We start from the raw sequence: 11,975 nt of genomic DNA, 5'->3' as shown, positions 1-11,975 counted from the left end.
TCCTAACATGTCGTCGAAAATGACCAAATGGGTTTGACGGGAGTCCGAGACGATGCCGTCGTCTTCAATAGGAATGCCTTCCACAAACACGATGGAATCGCCCTGACTTTCTCGCAAGAGGCTGTACGCCGATTGCCACTCTTTGTAACACCACACGATTCGTTGAGGGGGTCGATCGATCAAATGATGTTTATGTTCGATCAAACGTTTGACGAATTCGGTTTTGCCTGAACCGCTAGGTCCAGCAATGAGCATGTTAAAGGGATGGCGAAGATACAAAGCCTCCCAACTGGCACGATCTAAGTGTTCGTCGATGACTTTGACAGTAGAGGAAGAGGGAGCAGAGACAGCAGAGGTAGCCATGGTGTGAGAAATGTCACTTGTGACACGAAAAACAAACAAGACAAGAGTTTATATACTTTTTCAGAACACGTTTATTGAATGTTTCAAACATGAATACGAAAGACAAAAATGCATAAAAACCAAAGGCTTAAGTACAAGAATAAAAGGCACATGATAACCATGAACGTGGAATAAACACAAGTGTCTGTACAACATGTTTTGGGTAAAGTTCTAACCAGTTCTGTAGTAGGGGTAAGGTCACACAAGTGTCCTCCCGAAAGGGTCTTTCAGGCCTGTCCACGACCGTCCTGTCCTGGGTGACGGGTTCTTCTGGCACCGTCACTAACACAGGTTGAAAAGTAACTTTTTTCCTTGAATAACTCTCGTGCATACTGGGCCACCTCTTGTGTCCAAGCCTCAAAACCCTGGTCTCGGTGATGTCCAACATTTGACTCCTAACCAATCTGGTTTCTTCTTCGTCAACGACATGGTAAGTTACTTCAATGAACAATGAACTATCGATCTTGCCTAGGGTTCCTTTTCATATACAGACCAATACCGACGTGACCGTACGGTAAGGTGAAGTGATTGGGAAGTCGCACTGGTATACAATTTGATAGACTTTTTCCAAGGGTCGACTGACGATGTGGTGAGTGGGTAAACGTACAATCTTGTTCGGTTGATAGGTGGTCACTTTAAAGTTTCCATCATCTCCCGATTGCAAGGCTTCTTTCAATACCCCAAAGTTGCCCACTCGACTGGTACGATGATTCAGAGTCAGTCCTTTCACTTTGCACGTCGTGTGCACTTCTCCTTGTTTGTCCCGGTATTCGTAGCCGTAATTTTTGGGACCACCACTGACGAAACTTAGAATCTTGTCGTCGGGATGCTCGTCTGTCCAGGCTCCTAAACGGTCTCCTTCGATGTCAGGGTGCTGTTGAATCGGGTGATGGATGTAAATGCAACTGTCCGTGTCAAAGTACAGGACGCGTTCTTCTAACAGTTCTAAAGCTTCGTACAATTTTAAGCGAGCATGAGCTGTCACGTAAGCCGCAATGATGACATTTCCAAAAGGGTCGTCTTGTACAAAGTCCAGATCTTCTTCGTAATTGACCAAGATCAAATCCTCGCGAACGACGTCCACGTGTTTCATGTATTTGGTTTTGTCGTGAATCATCTGGAAGTAGCGGGAAGGTTCTGTCAAATATTCCGTCTTGGGTAAACACGGTCGTTGTGCCATTTTACCCCACAAGCAATTTAACATCACTTTGGCAAACGATCGCCTGCCTTCGTTTTTTTCGATGTGGTCTAAAGAGATGCCTTCTTGTGCGTAGTATTTCTCTTTGAATTGTATTTGGTCTTCGGAAGTGTGACACCAGGAAGGATAGCCGCTGGCTTCTTGTTTCAGTTTCAAAAAGGCATCCACGTAGTCGGCGAAAATGCCTTTCTGAGTAGGGTCACCCTTGTGGTACTGTTGTGTCTTGGGAAAGTGGCAAATTTCGTACACTTCTAACAGTTGGTATCCCATGTCCAGAGCTTTGAACAATTCCACGCTGACCCAGGTTCCCGTCAAGGAACGTTCTTCCTGGCTGTGATGGCAAGGTTGGTCCTGGTTGCACGTTTCGGCACAAGTACGGCACAAGGGAAACATCAGTTTGCCTTGACAATGGTGAGGTAAGACGGGAATGGTATAGGTTCGTGGGAGGCAAAACTTTACACTTGATCAAGCCTTCGTATTGTCGAATGTTTTTCAGGTCGATGTGTTCCGTGAACAATTGCGGGTGCCCTACAGGAAAGCGACAATATTTGCACACGTAGGGATACAGCGAACACACGTCCAAGCATTTGATTTCTTCTCCTTTCTCTTCGTCGGCTTGGTACATCAAACAGGTGGCATTGGTCCTTCCTCCGTACAAACTATCCCTCGGGTTCAGCGGGTCCATGAACTGGTAACTTTCCACGAGGCGTTTAAACTCGGGATCGGTTTTCATACGGTGATCGTACTCGTGTTCCCACATTTCCACCACTTGGTATCCTTGCTGTTCTAACCTTAGGCGTCGCTGACAAGTGTCCTGGTACAAGTCTTCCATGGTTCGTTGCAAAAACTGATTTTTAGTGCCACGGTCAGGGTAACAGACGGGACATCCGTGAAATAAGCAACCGTTAAACTCGTACACGATCTTGGGGTTTTCTAAGTCCCAGCCATCTACCGAATACGTTCCGATGGTCTTTTCGCCTCCTCCGTTGCGGGCATGCTGAATCCACTTGTCTTCCTTGTCGCACAAGTAATGTAACCAACGTAGGGCTTTGACCGAGTATTGACGCTTGACATAGTGGGTCGTTTGAGGACTGATGACAGCCACGGTGTTTTCAGGCATGAATCGTTGGCGGTACACTAAGGAACACGCTTTGGCAATGGTGCAAGCTTCTTTCAAAGGATCGACCCCTCCGTGTTCCATGAACAGTTCTCGAAATTTTCCACAGCAACGCCGTAAAATGTCCACGTCGGAACGACAATACTTTAACATTTCTTCCTGAAAGTCGAAAGGGTCCGAGGCGTGAGCTTGGTACCAAGCGTAGAAAGCTTCTCGTTGTTCGGTACGCATGTTGTCGGGGTCGTAATATTGAGCCTCATGCAAATGGGGTAGAACAGCATGTTGATTGGCTTCCGTATTGAAAAAGTGTGGAAAGTACCCTTTAGCCATTTCTGTCATTCCAAACGTTTTAGGCATTCGGCTCAAAGGCATTGCCAAGTAACTCATCGAATCTTTAAACTGTACTTGTCCCACTTGCATGAAAATGATTTTGGCTCCGTTCAAAATCACTTTAGGACGTTCGGTGCCATGTTCCGTATAGTACCTCAAAAGAAACTGTCCATCGTATCCGGAGAAATTGTGAGCCACCACCGTGGCATGACGATGACAATCTCCGTAACGTTCGATGTCCTCTTGGCTCCACGTTTTGTCGATGGGGTCTAAGACCCATTTGGCAAAATCGGCTAACGTGTTTGGTCCCGGAAAGAGTTTTTCACGTCCTCCAGGAATCTTGCTGCAGTGAGGGCAATGACTGAAGATAGGTTCTTGAATGCACTTCTCGCACGCTCGATGAGCCACGCAGAAATTAGGGATGTGAATGCCAGTCTCTTGCATGCATTGGAAATCGAAAAAGATGAAATTGCCTTTCTTCTTGTGACCGTCCTCTTTCTCTAGTGGGGGTTGGTATTTTTGCACGTAACATTCGTGTTCCAAGTCCACGATGTGGTGACAAATGTGACATTTTTTCTTTCTTCGACATACGTGTGCCTTGGCATTGTTGGTACGTATGCCTTGTCTACACGTAGGGCACAATCTCAGGAGTTGACAAGCACATTTCTTCTGTGAACCTTGTGTTTTCAAATGTTGTTGGTAACAGGTAGGGCTGACAAACGTGCGCAGACAAGTCGAACAAGGCACTGGTTCTTCGCTCAGACAGGGTGGAGAGGCCAAACATCCTGGGCATTTCCATCCACAATGCTTGTGTTGATCTCGATTATTATAACCATAGTCACATTTCTCACAGTAATATCTGTATCCCAGGAATCCGGTGATACTGGTAATGGTATCGAAATGGTCATCGTGATGATAAACATGAATGTATTTTCCGTCCTTAAAGTCTTGGCCTCGAAACAACAGAGACCCGCGCATTTCTTGAGGGTGCACTTTCAAGGTGTAGCGTGGAGCTAGGGCATCTTGCAATTTTTGCATCTCAGGAATGGCACAGGGTGCGTCTTTGGACCGGCCAGCTTGTTGCAACAGGAGTTCTGCTTCGTTTCGTTGTTTGGTTCGGTTCGATTTTCGAATGTTCTCCCAGGTTCTTTTCCATTCTGTCGTGTCGTTCTTGTTGGCATAGGTTCGTCCCACCACGATGGCACGGGCTAAACACATCTGGTCATGAGGATTGTGAATTTGGACAAGACTACGCTTAATGCTGCGAAGCTCGTTCACCAATAACATCTTTTTGCGTCCTGTCCCTTGAGGAAGAGAGACGTGGGCCATTTTCAGTGTGGCTTTACCATCGGTGATGTCAAACTGGTCATTAGATTGTTGTACGTGTTGAATCTTGTCCACGATTTTGGAAGGGGTTAGTTCTGCAGGTCTGCTAAACTCGATCCAAACAGGGGATTTCAAACCGTCGTGATCTATGGATAGTGTCAAGCGATCGTCTTCTTTGGGTTGACATTGTCGCTTGAGTGCGGTGAGCAAAGAATCCCACATCTCGGTGATAAACCCTTCTGCTTTCTCCAAGGGTACGTCGGTCTTGAAATCTTTAAACTTCACCGTGTAGGTGTAAGCCGTGGTTCTAAATTTTCTAGAGGAGCGCTTTTCCGTCTCTCGAATGGAATAGTATTTTTCAGGGTTGACTAAGGGTGGTGAACTTGGTTTAGAGGTTTCAAATTCTGGTTCACTCATGTCCTCTTCAAAATCACTGGCATGAATCTGTGCCAAGATTTCAGCCCTGGTACGAGGCGATAGATCACGTTTCTGCCTCTTACTTTCTTCTTCTTCTTCTTTCTTCTCGAATGAATAGGATCGTTTCATCTTGAGTGCAAAACGTCAAATGACTCAAGTTCAAACACCATAGACTAATTTATAGTCTTGGCAAACCAGCGTATATAAAAAGGGTGTGTGTCTTGTCCTTTCACTATTCATTTCACTCTCAAGCTGAGCACAACGATGGAAAAGACTACCCAGATGGAACGTTTCGTCAGAGCTTTGCGAGGGGTCATTAGAAAATTCTCTTCAGACCAGCCGACGGACTACTCTCCTTCCTTTCGAGATAAGAGTCAAGATACTTGCTATATCTGTCAGAAGAAAGGGCATTGATCTTCAGAGTGTCCAGACCGTCAAAAAAGAACAAAAACAGGGGCTAAAAAAGACAAAAGTCAAGATACCTGTTATTATTGTAAAGAAAAAGGACATTGGTCTCCAGATTGCCCAAAAAAGAAACAAGAGGAGTCAGAAGAAAAGAAGGATTCTTCAGAAGAAGAGAGGGATTCTTCGGAAGAAGAGAGGGATTCTTCAGAGGAAGAAGAGGAAGAAAGAAGACAATTCTATTTAAAAGAAGCAAAGGAACAGGAGAAGAAAAGAAGAAGGGAAGAAAATGAGGAAAAAACGGTGAAGAAATTCAAAAAACAGAGAGACTAAACAAGGAGAAAGAAGAAGTCAATGAACTTTTAATTAAAGTGTTCTGTGGTGAATTGTGAATTGGATTGTAAAAAATGGAGAAAAGAATACATGAATGATATAAGGTAAGTGTCTTTGAGTTTTGATTTTAAAATAAGAAGCTACACTCACGCACTCATACACAGACACGTACTATAAGGGTAAAACTGGGTGGGGTTCATTTTTGAGTTATTGGCAAATTGAAATTGTATTTCTTTTCGAGAAATGTGGGTGGCCCTGAAAAGGGCCTTTTTATTTTGGTGTTGGGGTGAGTTTAACCAATCAACTTTAACTGCCTTAAGCCTTTGCCACGGCCAAGGCCTACTTCTGATGATTGGGTTGAAATCACTAAGGGTGGTACGACAGGCTTAGTCACAGGGTTGGCGTGTTTAGCTCGGGAAGGTCGTATTCTCTTCGGTCGTGATAAAGAAGTCTGATACATTTGTTTCAGACTTCTTAACTCCGCTAAAATGTCCAACAGTACCGTAGCCGTTTGATTTTCACCCTCTTGTTTCTTTGCTGCTACTTCTTCTTGCTGTTGTTGCTGTTGTTTTTTCTTACCTCTTCTTGTTGCTGTTGCTGTTGCTGTAGGAGAAAAGCTTGTTCCGCTTCCTTTTGTCGTTGCATAAATTTCTCCAATTCTTCTTTCTGTCTCTGTCTAAAATTCTCCACTTGCGGTAATGAAGAAGGTAACGAAGGTTCCGGAACAAATTCTTGCGAGGTAAGAAAATCCACAAAATCCCAATATACCTCTTCTGAAAGTAAGTCCGGGTTCCCTTGGGCAGTCTCCCCTGCTGGTGCACCCCAATGGATCGTTTTCTGAGTTTCCGTCATGTTGAATCACTGTCGCAAGAATTGACTGCACACAAGCGCTAGCGAATCTATATAGACCAACTGACGCCACAGACTACTCTCTTCGGATTGGATGCGGGCTGACTGAATTTTGTAACGCGTGTTTGGATTGGTGAATGAACTCAATCCGTTTCAATCCTGCCTCTACCTATAAATAAGCGCAGTTCAGTGCATTGATTCACCTGTTCTCGTCTCTTCAAGATGTGGACCGATGTGCAATCTTCTACGCTTGTGTCTTCCATGATGTTCCGGACGGACATACCCATGTATGTCCGATCCAAGTGGGCCGTTGTCCACAGGACAAACACCAGCCTGTGGATACGTAGGATCTACGTAGAAAGACAAGGATGCCTGAAAAGAGTGCTGATTTACGGACCAACAGTGAGACGTAGCCTAAGGACAAGAAGAAGACCAATGCGGTACCATTTATGTTAATGAATACATTAACATAAACCCAAAGGCCCTTTTCAGGGCCAGCCATATTTCTCGAAAAGAGATAGCCTTTCCATTGCCTACCCCTTTTCTAAATTTAAATTTAAATTTAAAAAAAACTTTAAAAAAAAAAAATCCCATATTCAATTCCCCTTGTCCCTAGACAAACCCAAACTCTATTCCCATGTTAATTTCCCTTGTCCCTAGACAGACCCAAACTCTATGTTAAATTCCCATTGTCCCTAAAGTGGCCCAGCGTTTTTCTCCATGTTAAATTTCCATTGTCCCTAGAGTTGCCCAGGGGTGTTTTTAATGCTAAGTCCCATTGTCCCTATGGTGGCCCACTTAACTACTTATATGGTTTTACTAGGTTTAAGAAGTCATATTGTGCAAACAATTAAATGTCTTTATTTGTATGCTCAGTATGCATAATGTTTAAAAACGTTTGATAAATTTCAAGTTCCACCAGTTTTATCTTGACAACTGCACAATTTAAAAGGGAAATTTAAGTAATTTTCACTTCGATATAATGCCATGCGACCTTACATTTTAACTAATTTAGCTATGATGATATTTTGTCATCTCCATTCATTGCAGTGGTAAGATTTCAGATGACGCAATAGTTGGATGCAGCTGTTGTTGTTGTAGGGTTTAACGCCATTTTTCAGCAGACGATAGGCGGCCAGTTTTAATGGTGGAGGAAGAACCTAGGAAAAACCCCGGAAAGAACCACCGACCCACGAGAAGCTACTGGCAAGCTTTCTCACATACCCACATTGGCTGAATCCGAGACTCGAACCCACACATAAAGAGGTGATATGGCAATGATCCGTAACGGAGAGCGCTTTAGACCACTCGGCTACTCGGGGCCCCTTTAGATATAGTGGAAAAAATACATAGAGTTAGTACAATAAGTTGAATTCTCATAGTTTATAGTTATGTTTGTCTCTTTAGGCGCCGTCCAAGGTCATTCGTATTATAGTTCAGTGTATTTGTACGTCTTTTATTAACCCAATAAGTGACAAAGTCTTTTAAATGTATGCACTTTGTAATGCATCTTATGAACTACACAAACTAAGTTGTCATAGGTATTGATATATGTGCTGATGTGTTGAAATACTGATTTATGTTGTTTATGTCTATGTGCATAGCAATAATGTAACACATTTTATTCATTGTTTTATTACTTGATGTCCCATCTGAATGAAGATCGTTATTAATTTGCTCTGAATTTTTAACCGGTCTGAAACTAAACGTAAATCGTTATTGACATAGATGCTCAAAACTGAAAAAGGTTCGAGGAAACAAATGTTTTAAAATATCTAGGTCTAGAAAATGTGACTTTTAAACATTTGTAGTTTATGGTGATGGGAACTGGTTTATATTAGTCAGAATTATATTAGATATTATAATCTTCATATCTTGTACAAAACATTAAATAGTGTTTCAAGATCATGAGCATGATTATCCTTTTATAAATTTTAAGTATAACTTTCAGATCCAATTAACGGTCTCCCATTACCTCATCTTATATTAATTGATTTCTTTTAAAATTAAGTTTTGTATTCCAGGGTTTGGTCTATTAGAACCAGTGCATGTTGCGCCTCCTCTTCCTAAAGGTAATGAATACAGAAAGAAACAAACGTATACACCTACATGTCTACGAACTACTTACATAATGCAGGTAATCTATGAGAATACAAATTATTTTAATTTGATTTTCAATAATTCTAATCGCAGGGAAAATGAAAAATGTACTTGAACAAAATACATGAAAAAAAAATATATATATATATATATATATATATATATATATATATATATATGTGTGTGTGTGTGTGTGTGTGTGTGTGTGTGTGTGTACATTATTTTTATTATTTGGCAGTTCCTAATAAGCAGTAATACATAACATTGTTTAGGGATCATTACCTCTGCATATAATTGGCTATGGGAATTAAAGTTCACGAAATAATTATTTTGTAAAGATTACGTCAGTAACTTCAGGAACATAATAATGATGCAAAACATCACGTTATTTTCTTTTCATATGGAATTGAAATATTCACTAAAACCATTCAGCTGAGATCTGACAGAGTTTATTCAATATTAAAGCTAATCACACTACTTGGTAAACTAGCAAATCATGTAATCGCGTATTTCCTTCTATCGCTTTTCTTCTTTCCTTATCAAGCCTCTGTACGTTAACAAAATAAATTCCGTTTAGATACTGGTTTCAACAGGACGTTAAGTGCAAACATGTGTTTGAAATTGGACTTTTGTTCATTGGGAGATTTGGGTGCGTAAAGTAAATTGAACACCTACAATATAGTACATAATAAACAAGTACAAATTTATCGTTTGTGGTTAATTATATAATTACTCACAGGAAAGATTCGAGATAATAATTACTTGCATAATTACGCAGACTTAATGCATAAGGTCTGAATATAGAAATAAAAATCTTGCGATGATTCGGCAACAAATATTGCACTCTAGTTATATTGTGTTACAAGTAATAATTTGAAATTACTTCTTTCCTCCAAACAGAAATGTAACAATAACAGCACATTAAGTCCCTAATCAAGTTTTGCCTTTGACTAGATAGGAATATCTTGTTTGTTCTATAGTAAACTGCAAGACATCAATAATTTAAATGGCCAGAAATGTGTTTCTTCCTCACCTTATGCCATATAGAGTGTACCAAATGCTGTTTCTATTCGGTTATCTACGATTGTTACTTATTGCTGGCATTGTGCAGCGAATTTAACATGATCAACCAAAATAAAAACCTGATAAAAAGGCCAGTCTGTCTATTCAATTAGTTGAATTCGCCCTCAAATCTGGACTGATTAACAAATGCGTGGTGTAGAGTCCGGAAGTGGCAGCGATGCCAATAAATATAACACATATACTGTTACTGTTACATTTACTTTTACATTTTACTATTACATTTAGTGACAATTACTTTTTTAGTAAGTACATTCTCACTTAAAAGACAATTCAGCTTATGGTACTTAAACCTGCCCTCTTCAAAACTTTATAAGAGACATATATCAGTATTTGACGTTCCAACTGACCAAGGGTGACGGCCAGGCACAATAAAACAGGTACATATTCGACGGGTAAGTAAATGGACATGATGTTTGGTTCGTCTGATTCCGCTGAGATTCCGAGTCCGCCAGAAATACTACCGTGTCATAAACGTGGTGGGCTTTAATATGGATTTTGTCGCCACTGTTACCACATAGGAAAATGAAAATGGTAATGCAGGATACTGCAATGTAGAATCCGCATATCGCCCTTGCCACAGTATTGAAACTACTCTTCTAAAATTAGTTAAAGACATTGTCTCTGCTTTGGATAGCGGAATGATTACATTCTTCGCCCTCCTTGATTTGTCTGCCGCATTTGACACAATAGACGATGATATATTACTTCACCGTCTCAGCATGTATTTGGCATTCATGATACAGTCTTACTGTGTGTGGTTCAAGTCCTACTTGGTCAACATGACACAAATTGTGTCTGCAAATGGAATACACTCCAACCCAGTCGATCTAGGTTGTGGTGTTCCACATGGGTCTGTTCTTGGACCTGTTCTCTTCATTATATACACTCAGCTGCTCTCACGTGTTATAGATCATCATCCAGTGTCTCACCAATTGTACGCTGATGACACCCAAATATGCAAATCTAGCCACCCAACTGAAGTTGATGCTACCATCCAAGGTATAGAGAGGTACATTTCTGATGTGAAATCATGGATGACATGTAACAAGCTGCAGATGAATGATGATAAAACTGAGGACATTCTGATCACAAAACAAAGACTTTCTCATTCTCATCCTTTACCTCAAACAACAAATATCAGCAACACCAACATTAAATTCACACAATCAGTACGAAACCAAGGTGTTACTCTGGACAGTAATCTCACATTCAACCAACATGTCATGAACATGTGCAAGGCTGCATATCTTGAGCTGAGACGCATCAGCTCCATTCGCAAATATCTTTCAGTTGATGCCACTAAAACACTTGTGTGTTCATTAGCATTTTCAATACTGGACTATTGTAACTCATTTATGTCTGGTTCATCTCAGTATCTACTCCAGAAACTTCAAAAGGTTCAAAACACAGCTGCTCGGATCATACTTAAGAGTACCACGATCAGAACACACCTCCCCACTGCTCTGTACCCTACACTGTCTATCCATTCGATCCAGAATCAAACACAAAATGTGGTCTCTGTGCTACATTTTATTGACGGACTCCAGTCTAACATGCCTATCCGACCTCACTCATATGTACACACAGCAAGATACTTACGCTCCTCTTCTGACAATCGTATACACATTATTCCCACTATCAAAACAAAGTCAAATGGACAGCGTTCTTTTGCATACCAGGACCCAGCAACGTGGAATGAATTTCCCACTGAACTTAGACGCAAAGACACAGTGATCACATTCAAGAGTGCTCTCAAAACTCGCTTATTTCGACTACAAGAACAAACTTAAAGACCTAATAATGTTTCCTACCTTAAATATTTTCAGCGTGTTTTTTATGTTTTCTAATTTCATGGTGTTTGTTTTTGCAATCATATCATTATATGTTTTTATCTTATAGGTGTTGTCTAATGTTGTAAAGCGCTTAGAGCTTCTAAACATTATGCGCTATACAAAGTCCTCATTATTATTATTATTATTATTATTATCATCATCATCATTATTACTGGTTTCTCATTCTTTCCGAAGTAATAGAGGAAAGTGGAGCTGATAGGACGGATGAGAGATCCCTTTTGTAGGATAAAAGTAGTGTCCCAATCTAAACACTTGATATGGCCTTCATTCCAAGTGTACAGCACTCGGGAAAGTTCCATATTATTTTAAGACCAGGAGGAATAACCTCTTCGACGAATGGAATAGCTGATGATGTCAGACATCTGAGTTCTAAAAAATTCAGAAGTGAACTGGAATGCTGTTTTAGGCGACCACGCAGGCATTATGAAAATCCAAGACGGCAACGCAAATGTCTGATAACTTGATCATTTTGCTAATGAAATAAGAGATGGCACTTGAGATGATACAATCTACTGCCACGATAGAAACGTTTTCGATATTTTCTTCATCTCCAGGAAAATGATAT

This window comes from Sinohyriopsis cumingii, chromosome 8 (genome assembly GCF_028554795.1).
Source record: "Sinohyriopsis cumingii isolate HCF-2022 chromosome 8, ASM2855479v2, whole genome shotgun sequence".
In the NCBI taxonomy this organism is placed as follows: Eukaryota; Metazoa; Mollusca; class Bivalvia; order Unionida; family Unionidae; genus Sinohyriopsis; species Sinohyriopsis cumingii.
Note: the sequence above shows the minus strand (reverse complement) of the source record.